Raw genomic sequence first — 16451 nt, forward strand, 5'->3', positions numbered from 1 at the left:
AGTGAGTGAGTATAGTTTTACGCCGCTTTTAGCAATATTCCAGCAATTTCACGGCGGGGGACACCAGAAATGGGCTTCACTCATTGTACCCATGTCGGGATTCGAACCCGGGTCTTAGGCTTGACGAGCGAATACTTTAACCACCAGGCTACCCGACCACCCATGACCCTTCACACATTACTATCAAAACATATATCTCTCACTGCTTGAAATGTGGGGGCACGGGTGTCCCAGTCGTCTAAGGCGCCGCGATTCGCTGTGCAGAGCTGCATCCCTTGGGCTTGACAGAAACCTGTGATTGTAGGTTCGAATCCCGGTTCGACCCGATTGTGTTCCAAGGTTTGTCAGCACCATACCCGTGCTCGTGGGTTTCACCAAAATGGTAAACGTATGAGACCTGCATCACTTCGGGCTTTCCTCCCACATTAAGCTGACACGCCGCGATGTAACTGGAATATTGTTAAAAGTGGCGTTAAACCCAACTCACTCACTCACTCCAACCTTTATACAACTAACACTCATTTAGACAAGAAGTAAGTATTCCTTTGGGCAACTGTGTCCGGCTCCTAGCTGACTTGTAAAACGAATTGGATTTTTGACTACTTTAGTCGAAACCGAAGAAAGGGCTCATTTTTAAAAAGTTCAAACTTGGAAGAAGCAAACATTTCAGAAATCGCTTTCAAAATCACTGCATCCTCTGTTCTAAGCTGTACGACAAGAAGGGTAATTTTGATGTTTCAATTGCTAATTTCCTCTTCGTGTCGAGCAAAATAGCCTCAGCTCCATTTTACGGCTTCTAAAATTTCTCAATTGCTGTACATTTATTCAAATTTCAAGGAAAGACACATTTTACTAACAACTAGGTGTTTCAAACAAGGTTTCGTCATGAAAGGGACCCTTGAAGATCCCGGGATAGGATAGGTCTTCAGCAACCCATACTTGCCGTAAAAGGTGACTATGCTTGTCTTAAAAGGCGACTAACAGGATCGGGTGGTCAGGCTCGCTGACTTGGTTGATGCATGTCGATGTTCATGATGTTAATCTCTGAATTGTCTGGTTCAGACTCGATTATTTTGCTGAAATATTGCTGAGTGCGGCTTTAAACAACAAACAAACAAACAAACAAACACCATGAAAGGCTTGGATGTCATTCTATAAATTGTATGGTAGACATTCAGATGAATGTACTGGATATGACACATCGTTTGTCAACATGATGCGCGATGTTGCTCATACTACGACCTTCACGTGGACTTTTCAATGAAGACTCCTTTAATGTAAACTCTGTACGTGTCGGGTTCTAGCGGGACAGTAGGACATGCTTGACCATGGCAACACCCGGTGTCATTATTGATCCATCTGAATAATTTTTATTCACTGGTAAGACTAGTGAATCACGTTCCCATCTATTCCGGGGTAGAATAGGTCTTCAGCAACCCATGCTTGCCGTAAAAGGTGACTATGCTTGTCGTAAAATGGCGATTAACGGGATCGGGTGGTCAGGCTCACTGACTTGGTTGATGCATGTCATCGATCCCAATTGCGTGGATCGATGCTCATGATATCAATCACTGGATTGTCAGGAATATTGCTGAGTGCGGCGTTAAACAACCAACCAACCAACCAACCAACCAACCAACCACGTTCCCATCTGGTTTAGGGGACCATGGAGCATCTAGTAGTTAAAGGCTTGGCTCGTCACACCGAAAACAACTATCAATTCATCATTTGGTTGTATTGTGTGAAGCAGATTTGGGGTGTCCCCCGTCTTGATGTGACTGGAATATTGTGGCTTCAAACCATATCCACTCACTCACTCATCCAATATTGACATATGTGATGAAGGTGTGATATTCAAACTTCTTTCCATGGTGTTTTTTCCCAGTGTGTTCGCAATATATGCTAAACGTGTTTGAATGTTCATCTCTGTATATTGCTAAGGATCTTACCTTTGACTTAAGATTACTGTTTTGATTCTCAGCAAATGGTGATTGGTATATTTTCCTCTGAACATAGGATAATGTAAACAGGACAAAGCAAGTACTCAAGAGTGAGTGAGTGAGTACGGTTTTACGCTGCTTTTAGCAATATTCCAGAATATGAAACACCAGAAATGGGCTTCACGCATTGTACCAATGTCGGGAATCAAATCTTCGGCGTGACGAGCAACGCTTTAACCACTAGGCTACCCGACCGCCCCAGCTACACGAGAGATTACCAAAGCAATCACAAAAATTACACAGGATGGAATGGTATTATACGTGCATTGAGTTTGTATGTTAATTGAGTACATTCAACTTAAAGTACTTACGTATATCTGTAGCCTCCTTCTTATGTGATCGGTCATTTTCCTTACCAACACCCCATAATATACTGAACAACAAAAATAAGGATCATGAATATTTTGGGGCATAATTTGATGAATTTGCTCAGTCTACACTACAAAAAAGGTCCCCAAAAATTCATGCTCCCTAACTTTTTTTGTTCAGTATGTGCTATCATCATCATTACTGCATCATGATCAATTCTTTGTTTTTTTCTGAAAGACGGAATTTTCTTTATGGAGAGACCGAAATAGGCAGATTTGTCCACAGGGAAATAACTTATTGAACGTCTGGTCAACATGGGAATGTTCTCGCAATAGCATGGAATATATCGTTGTGTTTTCTCTTGGAGGCATTATAATGCTAAGCGGTGAACAATGTCAGTCGATCATTGTGGTCGGTCCGACGCTTTATAGACACAATACCATTAGACCTAGACTACTGATGTGTGATCTCCTCCCTGGGGGGAGTCTCTGTCAATATTTAAGCTGCAACCATTAACGCTACTTTCGGGTCATGCACCATATCGCTACATGTATATGCAAACAAGTAACTCTGTCAACATGGCATTCTACTTAATGAGTGCATTAGATGTTATTTACATTAGTGGGATTATCGCGTTTACATGGCATGTTAGTGCATTTATTGCCATAAATACCGTTATTGTGGTCCCTTGACACTCCAGTAGAAGACATCATCTGTTAAAACTCCAGCGGTTTGAGATAATTTTAAGCCATCATTCTTTATCTTTATAATGGAGAGAGTTACGTGCACATATCTTACTTATCAGACCTTGTCAAATCATATGTAAGAAGACTTACCTGAAGTATCCGCGAAAGGGGGTGGGTGGGTGGGGGGGAGGGGGTTGTTGTTTAACGCCGCACTGACCAATATTCCAGCTATATGACGGCGGTTTGTAACTAATCGAGTCTGGACCAGACAATCCAGCGATTAACATCATGAGAATCGATCCCTGAAATTCGGATCGATATCATGCATCAACCAAGCCTTTTACGACAAGCATAGTCGCCCTTTACGGCAAGCATGAATTGCTGAAGACCTTTTCTACCCCGGATCTTCACGGCTCGAAAGTGGGGTGTACATGTATGTATATATAAATAAATAAAGGGGTGTACATGTATGTATATATGAGTAGATAAACAATTAACACGTATGGTCAGCCAACTATAAATGCAGTTTACATTTAAGAATGCAATATTTCAACTGAACCAAACCAAACTCACATACATAGAAAATTAAAACTCCAACTTACTTCACATTTATAATTATACAAATAAATAAACTGCAAGAGATTCCGTGGCATTTGATTGTCTTATCGAGCAATTTTGTTTCCAAAAACCGAAAAATGGCCACGCCTACTAACGGATAATGTTTCCTGATTAGCTGATAATAGTGAGTGAGTGATAGAGTGAGTATGGTTTACGCCTCTTTTAGCAATATTCCAGCAATATCACGGCGGGGGACACCAGAAATGGGCTTCACACATTGTACCCATGTCGGGAATCGAACCCGGATCTTCGGCGTGACGAACGAACGCTTTAACCACTGGGCTACCCGACCGCCGAAGCTGAGAATAGCATGACAGGGACTTGTGTTGGCCTTTTACACCTGGATGTCACTGATTTAGAATTGTTGTCTACAGTTGTTCTTGTGTTAATGATTCAATATGCCGACAATGAAGGTGTTACTATTGATGTAATTATGTATAAGAACTTGCTTCAACATGTTTTGCGTTAATGGAGGTTTTACATAAATACGGGTTTGACTCGTTGCGTAAGTGTGTACATAAGTTTTTCCGTTTAAATCTCCATAAACGCAAGGGGCACCGGATTCGCTGTGCAGAGTTGCGTCCCTTGGGCATGCCAGAAACCTATGATTGTGGGTTTGAACACCTGTTCGCCCCGATTATGTTTCTAGGTTTAGTCAGCACCATACCCGTGCTCGTGGGTTTCACCGAAGTGGTAAACGTCTAAGACCTGCATCACTTCGGGCTTTCCTCCCACATTAAGCTGACACACTGCGATATAACTGGAATTCTGTTAAAAGCGGCGTAACACCCAACTCACTCACTCACTCCCATAAACGCAAAAATATTGAAGTCAAGTTTTAAGTCATGAAACAGCAATTGCGTTGACAGTAGGTAGCTTAACAACAAAATTCGTCTCACGACTATGAAAAGTATAACTAAATCATCCTTGTTCACATTCATGAACTGGTAAGAAAATATATGAATTTATGTGCATGAACTGGTAATTAAATAACAGAAACCTTGTTCCCAGTAAGACACCAACAAATACCTCCATTCATGTTCAAGTAAGAAAATATATATGTTGTTCATATGGACAAGTGAGGTATCAACAAAAACCTTCATTCCTGTAAAATGAAATTCAACAAATCCACTTCACATAAATAGCCAGGTTACAACAAAAAGAGCCCAGCCGACATACAGGAAGACAGGTGAGACCAAATAGCGGGGTTTACGTTCACAATTATTGCACTTATATAGCAACAGGCATGCACGTGTGCGTTGCTTGTACTTGTCGGGATTTATGCCGGATATCTTGTTCCTGTGCTATTAATTGAGATATAATGCCGCAGTTTAACACGAATACCCAACTCAGACACAGCATACTGACTCCGAGCCGACAAATCCGTGTTTTATCCTCTTAATGCCGAACGCCAGGCAGGGTAACAACAAGTACCATATTTTAACATCTTTTGGTATAACGCGACCAGTTGACAGAAACGCAGACCTTCCCCTTTCCGAGAAGACGCTTTATCCACTAGACTAGAGGTGGTCTACACGAAGAAGAATAAACACCAAAAGATCTACACGAAGAAGAATAAACACCAAAAGGTCTACACGAAGAAGAATAAACACCAAAACTCTGTCAACATGAATCAGAACATACAGTACAAATAACAAACCGAACCAAATCCACACACACGAACATGTAGTGGACATGCAAGGAATAAAACAAAAAAGTTTGGTTCGGAGACATGCTGCTTCGAATTATCTGATCTTGATTAGATTTGCAACGGAACACCGTCTTCAACGTCAAATCACACCAATCCAGAAAGGCATAGATTTGACCTGCGAAACCACGTAGGTTCCGAGATCCCGTTAATCACCATTTAGCCGCCTTCACTCAGAAGTAAAGACCAGTTAGACTAGCATCGTAATGGAAATACAGACAAGTGAGTTTTTTCGTGGCAGTCATTCACTCTCTGACAAGACAGGGTACTAATCTGTCTGCATGTATGAGAAGTGGCTGAGACGAGCGACGGCGGAGCGGAGAGGATGGGGGAGTAGCGGTGTGCGCGCTGTCAGGTGCGTCATTTCTCTCATCGTTTAAGGTGACAAGCAGGATGCCGACACTGATGGCATCCATTAACGTCCCAGACGCTCGCAACTTGGCGGTAACAACCTTTAGACTTGTCAGGGGTGGGCGCACAGATGTCGGAGGTTGCCGACGTTTTGGCTATCTCTTCGACATACGTTCTTCATGGATGTTTGCTGGTAAGAGGTCTAACAATACAAGGATATGGTGTATCGTAAATTTCAGCCGTTTTGCTTGAAGATGAATGATGGAAATAAGGGGAAACCCTTTCCATGATCATGTGTTTATGAATCACCACCAAAAAGTGATGATATCAGGTTTTAGCGGAAAGGTGAGTGCATGCTGCGCCATCGGTGGCACCTATCACAAACACATGCAAGGACATGTCAATTGTTTACCTGAAAATTCAGGTGATACACGTGGTACAATTCAAAGTAGGAAATTGCATTGGACATGACTTTGGTCACTGATGCGACATATTTAGATTAGATATGGTGGTTCTGATTTAGAGGTTTCAAATCATTATAAAACATATTAAGTTCATGCATTAAATGTAAATTTGAAAACACAAAAGAATGACACAAATTAGTATAATTATTTTATTAAAACTACTGAATGTATGTACATTCGCGGGCTGAACATTTATATATTATACAAATTGGTACAATACAAAAAAATATTGAATATATTTTACATTCATGGGCTGAACATTTAAAACTTATACACATTGGTTTTATTATACTTAAAATTATTGTATATATTTGACATTTAGAAACTGGCATAATTATTCTTATAATGATTGAACAGTCTGAACATTTAAAATTGGCACAATTATACAGTATTACCAACACTATTTACGTTATTTTGCATTCACGGCCTGAACATTTAGTTATAAACATGACAGAGTCCAAATGACCAGAACAGACATTGCTTAACCTTTTCGCGATCACCTGGTGTCACTACACTGATTTTCAGTCATCCATTTTGTCATATAATTGAAGCCACTATTTTGCCCCATGGAATCTGTTTCGGCAGATAATTGAGATTGATTATGCTCTGGGGTTGGCGTTTGTATTTAACTGGAGAAATGCAAAACTCGGGATAAATTCGCTCCTGGTATCATGTTCCCGACAAAAAGCATAGTGTGATATGTTGAACAATGGGCTATGAGCTAGGAATATTCCTTTGTGCGGTATTAAGCAACGAACACACACACACACACACACACACACACACACACACACACTCACACTCACACTCACACACTCACCACTAGTATATACTTACGAGAAATGATGTATATTCTCGGGCCAGACCTACGTCTAATTGTTCAGATGTATAGGTGAGATGAGGTGAAATGGTGTTTTAACATCGCATTTAAGTTACTGCCCTTATGTTACGGAACATAAATAGGGTTAATGATGTATATTCTTGGATCAAACGTGTAATTGGGTCTACTTATGTGCCATGTGTATGCATAGTGCACACAGCTCGTAAGGATCAGTGTGATATTTCCGGACCATTCCACGTACACTTTATGTTGAAGATTTAGACTTGCATTCTGGGCACACAGCGAGTGTCAAGATCATAAGCGGAGGAATCGACACATCCTAATGTGATATAAGCTCCTCATATTGCGTATAGCCTCGGCAAAATACCATAAATGAAATATTGGTTATTCAGTTTATGAACGATAATATTGGATGCAATGGTTTATATGAACCATTGATCATTCCTCTGATGGCAGTCCGATCTGTCTTGTAGCAGTCGATATCACATACAATATCGATCAGACTTGCGATAATGAGATATGTGAAGTATAAAATCTCCCATCGACCGCGAGTAGTATGCGGAAGAGAGAGGAAGAATCTTATCAAGGAGGAAGGTGAATATAGCGAGTGTAAATGTAAGTACCTCTTCGTGACTTAGGGAAAAATGTCAAGATTGTGTCAAGCCTTTGAGGCCAGTTGTACCTTCGCAGTACTATTGTGACACTATTGCTATACTATTGAGCTACAGGACACCTAATACAAAAGTACTTGCGTGACGTACTTCTACAATTCCACAATAAAGAATCTATTTCGAAATGCATATGAGCTTTACCTTGACAGTATTTGACCAAGAGGTTTAACTTACGCTTCAGGTATATCGATGATCTTATATCGTGTGTGTGTGTGTGTGTGTGTGTGTGTGTGTGTGTGTGTGTGTGTGTGTGTGTGTGTGTGTGTGTGTGTGTGCGTGTGTGCGTTTGTTCGTTGCTTAATACCGCACAAAGGAATATTCCTAGCTCATAGCCCACTGTTCAGCATATCACACTATGCCTTTTGTCGGGAACATGATACCCCAGCGAAATTATCCCGAGTTTTGCATTTCTCCAGTTAAATACAAACGCCAACCCCCGAGCATAATCAATCTCAATTATCTGCCGAAACAGATTCCATGGGGCAAAATAGTGGCTTCAATTATATGACAAAATGGATGACTGAAAATCAGTGTGGTGACACCAGGTGATCGCGAAAAGGTTAAGCAATACCTGCTCTGGTCATTTGGACTCTGTCATGTTTATAACTAAATGTTCAGGCCGTGAATGCGAAATAACGTAAATAATGTTGGTATTACTGTATAATTATGCCAATTTTAAATGTTCAGACTGTTCAATCATTATAGGAATAATTATGCCAGTTTGTAAATGTCAAATATATACAATAATTTTAAGTATAATAAAACCAGTGTGTATAAGTTTTAAATGTTCAGTCCGTGAATGTTAAATACATTCAATATTTTTTTTTGTATTGTACCAGTGTGTATCATATATAAATGTTCAGCCCGTGAATGTACATACATTCAGTCGATGTGGACTCACAACACTCTGTAACCATTCCGGAACGGTACTAATTAAGTCTTTCATCTTCAAACTGGGATATCTACTTAATAAAAATCTCGCTTCATCCTATTCTGTTAAGGGAGTAACCCCAAAGCATGCACTTTCTACGAATATTTCAAAGTGTCATACGACTCTTGTTCAAAAGTTGTTTGATCGGGGTTGCAACGTCCAAGGCCTAAGCAAACCTTCACATAGTTTTATCCAAGACATTTGGAAGAGATCTCCAAATTTGACGCATTTGTGACCAAAAAACATTCCTTAGTTTGACCTGTACCTTTATTCCCGTGTTTTTTGTCATGTGAACAACTGACTTGACTGTGCATGTGTTTGTACATGGGGCAGGTACACTCACCTATTCCTGGTCATGCTATAGTCGGAATCATACAGTGGACTCTGCTTGAAGCTGAGATTTCTGACTTGAGAAATTGTCCTTTGTCGCTTTGTGTTATTAATTGTACACTTTACGCTCCTACAGATGTATCTGTTCTTCATGAGTAGACATCAGGGAAATGAAAGAGATGAAGTGTTAACTGATCAAATGGCTTGGATGCAATAGGAGTGACTATAAATATTTGCACTGTTACCAGTGAGGTAATTTTGGCCTACCATGATACCGTTATCCCAAATTGAAACGCATAAAAGCTAGAGAAAGCCATTCCTACAAGATTAAAAGCATTGACAAACTAATATGTCATTCAATCCGGAAAGTGTAGGTGTGTACATTTAGACAGCCGAGCTGTCAGAACTTCTGGAGGGCTAATGTTTCAATTCCATGTATGGTGCTCTACCTTTCCACAGAGCCCCCTAAATTGCCCAACAGGGACAAGGAGGAGAAACAGATCCCATCTGATCCAACGGAGATCTGGTCCATCTAACCTTCTATATCATACTTCAAAGGAGCAGATCAGGATTGATAGCGCAACCTTTTGTAGCATATTCACCTCAGATTACAGCGTTCCCTGTTAAATAGGATCAGGGATTTCCACAATGTAGTTTGTCTTAAATGAAAGCAAAATCATACTCTATTCATAGCCCCAACCCAGGCAAATATCTGTCTTCGGGGTTACTCCCTTAACAGAATAGGATGAAGCGAGATTTTTATTAAGTATATATCCCAGTTTGAAGATGAAAGACTTAATTAGTACCGTTCCGGAATGGATACAGAGTGTTGTGATTCCACATCGACTGATGCCTGTGAAGAAGATAGCTTAGTAACCGTCTTCTGAAGGTACTGTGGAAAGAAACAGTACTACAGAATCATTTTGTTGTCTTCATTAAAATGGTTTGTACATGTATTTGTAAAGGGTTTTTCTAGCATTTTTTGTCCGGTAGTCAATTACCCGAAAGGGAATATGTTATCAAATGGTTTGACTGACTTCCTATTCTAAACGTTTTCACCACACACATAATTAACACAGTCGTCGTTTTTGATGATTACGAAGTGATCATATTATATATTTCCAAGTCTTGTCTTACATTTATTAAAATAATTTATCATTTTAATGCAAAATTTAAGAATGCTTTGTCACGATTTAGACATGGGTCCAACTTGTTAAGATTTGAACTAGGAGGATACCATAACGGACAAGTGTAGCAAAGAACTTGTAGAAGTTTTGTCCTACGTTGGAGATGAATTCACTCATGTTTACTTGTAATCTCTCTGAGGAAAACATGTATTCCTGAAGAAACATTACAAAAACCCGCTTTAAACAGTTTTTCAGTTACTTCACAGTTAGTTTAATGTGGAAGGAAAGCATTAACAGAATATTGACTGACCAATAATCATAGCTGGGACCACAATGGGAGTCGAAAGTACAGTCAGTGATCCTGGCGCGTTTAATGACGCGATTCTACACAGCGAACTGTAGAACTGGACGTGCATGGCGCGGAAAGGCAAAATCGTATATGTCGTTGTTGGTGGAGGGGGGGGGGGGGGGATGTTTGGAATCAGCCTTCTTGGTTATGGGATATCACCTACATGAAGATTGAAGACCCGAGTTACAATTTGTCTTTAGCAACCGACACTTGTCGTAAGAGACGACTTACGTGATCGGGTGCGGGCAGGTACGCTCACCTTTTCGGTAACACATGCATAATCACTATTTGATAGGAGTTCATAAACACATGGCATCATCACTATTTGATAGGAGTTCATAAACACATGGCATCATCACTATTTGATAGGAATTCATAAACACATGGCATCATCACTATTTGATAGGAATTCATAAACACATGGCATCATCACTATTTGATAGGAGTTCATAAACACATGGCATCATCACTATTTGATAGGAATTCATAAACACATGGCATCATCACTATTTGATAGGAATTCATAAACACATGGCATCATCACCATTTGATAGGAATTCATAAACACATGGCATCATCACTATTTGATAGGAATTCATAAACACATGGCATCATCACTATTTGATAGGAATTCATAAACACATGGCATCATCACTATTTGATAGGAATTCATAAACACATGGCATCATCACTATTTGATAGGAGTTCATAAACACATGGCATCATCACTATTTGATAGGAATTCATAAACACATGGCATCATCACTATTTGATAGGAATTCATAAACACATGGCATCATCACTATTTGATAGGAATTCATAAACACATGGCATCATCACCATTTGATAGGAATTCATAAACACATGGCATCATCACTATTTGATAGGAATTCATAAACACATGGCATCATCACTATTTGATAGGAATTCATAAACACATGGCATAATCACTATTTGATAGGAATTCATAAACACATGGCATCATCACTATTTGATAGGAATTCATAAGCACATGGCATCATCACTATTTGATAGGAATTCATAAACACGTGCTCATGATATAATCGGGATTTTACAATGGACTCTGCTTTTAGCAGAAAGTTCTGATTAGGAAAAGGGCTTTGTCGCTTATGCTGTTTTTGTTTATTTGATTGTTTGTTGTTTAACGCCGCACTCAGCAATATTCCAGCTATATGACGGCGGTCTGTAAATAATCGAGTCTGGACCAGACAATCCATTGATTAATATCATGAGCATCGATCCATGCAATTGGGCTCGATGACATGCATCAACGAAGTCAGCGAGCCTGACCACCCGATCCCGTTAGTCGCCTCTTACGACAAGCATAGTCACCTTTTACAGCAAGCATGGTCTACCCCGGATCCTCACGGGTACGCTTATATTGCATAAATGACATGACAGTCGTCATATGTCTATTAAGTCCAAGGTTTAGTAGACTGCTTGTGAAATTGTGAGAGGGTTCAGGAAGGTATTTGTGATTATTGTCTGCCTGAAACGAACGTGTTTTGAATTGATACCTATGTACCTTCAAACGAGGTGGGGACGGTTGGGTAGCCTAGTGGTTAAAGCGTTCCTTCGTCATGCAGAAGACCCGACATGAGTACAATGTGTGAAGCCCATTTCTGGTGTCCTTCGAGGTGATATTGCTGGAATATTGCTAAAAGCGTCGTAAAACCATACTCCCTCCCTCAGACGAGGTGAAATTTCTTAACAAGAGTAACAACAGTTATCGCTACACCCTTAGCCCTCACCAGTTTATTCGGGATCATAAAGACGTTTTGCTTTGAAATGCTTTATTTGTTTGTACAGTACTACTGGACACGGGTGGCCCAGTCCTCTTTGGCGCCGGATTAAGTTACATAATGGCGTCTCTTAGGCGTACCAGAATCCTATGATCGTGTGTTCGAATCTCATGTGCGCCCTGATTATGTTTCTTGGTTTGTCAGTGTTCGCACTCATCGGTTTCACTAAAGTGGTAAATGTTTGAGACCTGCAACTTCAGATTTTCCTACCCCATCAAGCGGACACGCCCTGATATAACGGATATACTGTTCAAAGCGGTTCACTCACTCACTCTAAGATATTCGTGTCACTGACACGTAAACATTAATGTAGAAAATAGTGGTGACAGGATAATAAAAGCTTCACTCTCAAACTATTGGGGGGCACGGGTGGCCCAGTCGTCTGAGACGCCGCGAATCGTCCCTTAACACCGCTTTTAACAGTATTCTAGTTATATCACGGCGTGTCAGCATAATGTGGGAGGAAAGCCCGAAGTGATGCAGGTCTCAGACGTTTACCACTTTGGTGAAACCCACGACACGGGTACGGTGCTGACAAACCTAGCAACATGATTGGGGCGAACCGGGATTCGAACCCACAATCATAGGTTTCTAGCGAACTGCGGTGCGGTGCCTTAGACGACTGGGACACAAGTGTCCCACAATAAACACAGGAGTAACGATCCAAGCCATCGTGGTACAACGACACAGAAGTTGCCAAGTCACAGAGTCTGCCCATCAGATCCCTATTTTAAAAGTTATGAAACCAATTGTTTTTTCACAGCACTGGGGACACACCAGTTGCCAGGAAATAAATTGTGACGATGACATTTTTCAAATGAAGTTTGGAAACCGGATCTGCTTTTGATCAAAAAGCAAACATGAGTTACCGTGGGACTGTCCTGACCCACAATATGGGGATAGATCACACCAGATACATCACAGTATATCACGAACTTCATTCCACTGTCTGACAAAGAGTTCCAATTTCTCATTTCCCTAACACAGAAATGGAATTGTTCATACAAACCCTACAGGGGGATATATTTGTCTGACTCATCGACGTTCTTCTCTTAAGAGTACACGAACTATTTACACATCGAGTGTTTTATATCACTCATTGTAATGTAACACCGTGGTTGGTCGCACATCAGCACTAGAGGAACGACCAACCATGGATTGAATTAGAACTAGATTCCGAAAAGATTGTTGAGGTTTGGCATTGCTTTCATCTAGGTGAATATAACCTAACTGCTCAAAGAGCATGCGTTTCCTTGGTGACAAAAGGAACTGCTTTTAATATTAGAAAACGGCATCTTATTACAAATATACCTTAATGTATATATATTTATTTATACGACTTGGACTCCTGTGCCCCCAAATGAATACAAGGAATTGTCAACACTTGTATTAATTAATGATAAATAACATAGCACTAGCCCTCACACGCACGTGTTCATCGTGAAATAATTTTGCCCTGGTCAGTGACGCATTCAAACATTCTCAACTCAATACAAGTATTTCTATAATCTGAAACGTCCCGATCAGGATCAGTTGTAACGGGTTCTGAAACCTACAACCCGACGATACTCTATGGCTATGTCTATAGCCAGTGTGACTGTATGCTTGATGAATACATGGCAATGGCTATTCAAACAGTGTTACATGTAGTTATAAATACAGAACGTCAAGGCCTGACAATAACCAGTCTCGATTATCCGCCGAAACAGAATCCATTGGGCGCAAAAGGAAAAAATAGCGGTAAAAAGTATATGAATGAATCCCGAAAAAAAGTGATGACACCGACCCGTGAAGATCGGCGGTAGAATAGGTCTTCAGCAACCCATGCTTGCCGTAAAAGGTGACTATGCTTGTCGTAAAAGGCGACTAACGGGATCGGGTGGTCAGGCTCGCTGACTTGGTTGATGCATGTCATCGTATCCCAATTGCGTGGATCGATGCTCATGATGTCAAACACTTGATTGTCTGGCCCAGACTCGATAATTTACAGACCGCCGTCATATAGCTGGAATATTGCTGAGTGCGGAACTTAACAAGAAACAAACAAGAGTGACGACACCGTGTGTTCGCGAAAAGGGTGAAGAATGCGGTCAATGCTTTATGGATGGCAAATGAAAAGGCATTCTATATAGGCATGATAGATGCGATTGAAACAGCTCTATGCATGTCATATGAAAATACACTCACCGCCAAAAGAAGTGCTAACCACCGAAACATACAGAGAAGTATGTACGTTAAGAAGAGATGTTTCCAATGTGTACCACTTGTGTACAAAGCTAACAATCAGTCAAGTGTTACCACAGTGTCTTTATTCTTATCCAATATGCTCCACGTGATTTACAAACTTTACACGCTAATCCTGCACAAGACAAATGGTGCATATTTAGTCATGGATCTATGACGTCACATGTGATGCGTTCACGCGTCGGTTAAGGCAACATAATAGTATGTTCGTCTGTGCATCGAACCAATCTAGTATCTCTTGAATGTAAGTAGTTATTCATATATTTACCGACATGTATGGTATTTGCGTTTCTTTTGTCGTTGAGTATACGTATTTCTATGCATGGTAGATGCCATTACAGTTTTATTTCATGACAGGTGCGCGCAGCATAGTCATGTAGCTTCATGCATGACGACACCTTTACGGGAGAAGTAAATTGAGATTTCTAAACTATGGAAAAATTTCGTCGCCATTATTTTTTATATACCATAAAATAGAGGTGGCGAATAATTGCATGCATAACGGTACCATTATTTGTGCATGAAAACAATGATACTCGTTAGGAAATGCTGAAAGTAAAGTATATACTTGAAATATGGAATTGACAAAACAATTTAAACGTTAACAAAACGTTAGGCTGAAAACAGTCACCGAAACACACTGCAACCTTAACGTTCAAAACACAACTATGACATCCGTGTCAAATACATCACCTTTGAATAATCGTTTCTTGTTTGTTTCATTTTTAGCTACCATCATAAATGGGCGTGTACTTTCTTTTGCTCAGCAGTTTATATAAATACATGTGCAATGTTTATCAGCATTTCCATGAAAGTGTTTGCGATTTTTGTAACAACTGCCAAGAATACAGTGACATTCTCGTCACGTTCAGTGTGTAGATTTGTGTGCATATCAGTGATTCACACCTCAACAAAAGCAACCCTGTTAGAAATGTCCGTTGATAGGAAAGATGCATTCTTCTCAAGCTTTAATCTGAAGGCTGATAACAGGAAACTCCCTCAGTCCTCCACTCCGAGGTCTACGAATTACGGAAACAACACTAACCATTCAGCGTCGGCTCCCCCCAAGCAGTCTGGCACCAGATCCGGCCTATTCTTAGACCAGACAGGTCTCCCGAATGACATTCTGGTCTACAGTGACCACGTGGCTGGCACTAACACAAGAGTCTATCCCCTACACGCCAGCATGGCTAATGCGGACAAGGTACCATGCCAATTATCTCACTCATAACTCCAAATTAATACTTGTAGTTTTACAGCCCAGTTCGGCAAGTCTATTTGAGGGTAATTGGACCAATTTTACAATTTAATGATGTATTTTAGGAAAAGCAAGTGTTGCGATTGTCGGTGTGTTCCTTTTGACTTTCAAAGGAAACGCTTTTGGAACAATCTCGACATTGCAATGTAATGTTGAAACATCAATAGACTGTAAAGGGGTAGGGTGGAGGAGGGGGTGGGGTTATCGTACATTCTCTCGTCAACTCTGTCAATATCATTATGACATTAGGTTTGTTTGGGCTTGGTTTTGTTTTAAGTTTTTGGAGAGGTATTTATTACGACGGATTGGAAGTTTTTCACAATATGCTCACGAAAGTTCTGTAAAAAAAGCCCCAGGTTCTACTCGACAGAATAATTGTTCACCATCTGTTTGAAGCAGTATTTGAGCAGTCCAGATAAAAATGACATGAAGTTAATATATACTTTTGTGTATGTTTATCCTGATCTTTCATAATTTCTCTTGGTGGTTGCATGTTTCTCACATAGATTGTCCCAGACGTCTGACTATTATTTTACACTTTAGTAGGAAAGTCGTCCTGTATGGCCATTGTAGCTTTGAGACAAAATAACATAGTGAAACGACTAAGGAACTTTTTGTTAAAAAAACCCGTTAAAGGTGTCGTTGATTTAAGAATATGTGGCCATACTGCGATACGTCCTCGGTCCAGACAGACTCAGTTTAGCTTTCTGAACATTATTTTATTTCTTTTATCATATTTGT

The sequence above is a fragment of the Haliotis cracherodii genome, unplaced genomic scaffold (genome assembly GCF_022045235.1).
Source record: "Haliotis cracherodii isolate W230 unplaced genomic scaffold, xgHalCrac1.p SCAF_21, whole genome shotgun sequence".
Lineage (NCBI taxonomy): Eukaryota > Metazoa > Mollusca > Gastropoda > Lepetellida > Haliotidae > Haliotis > Haliotis cracherodii.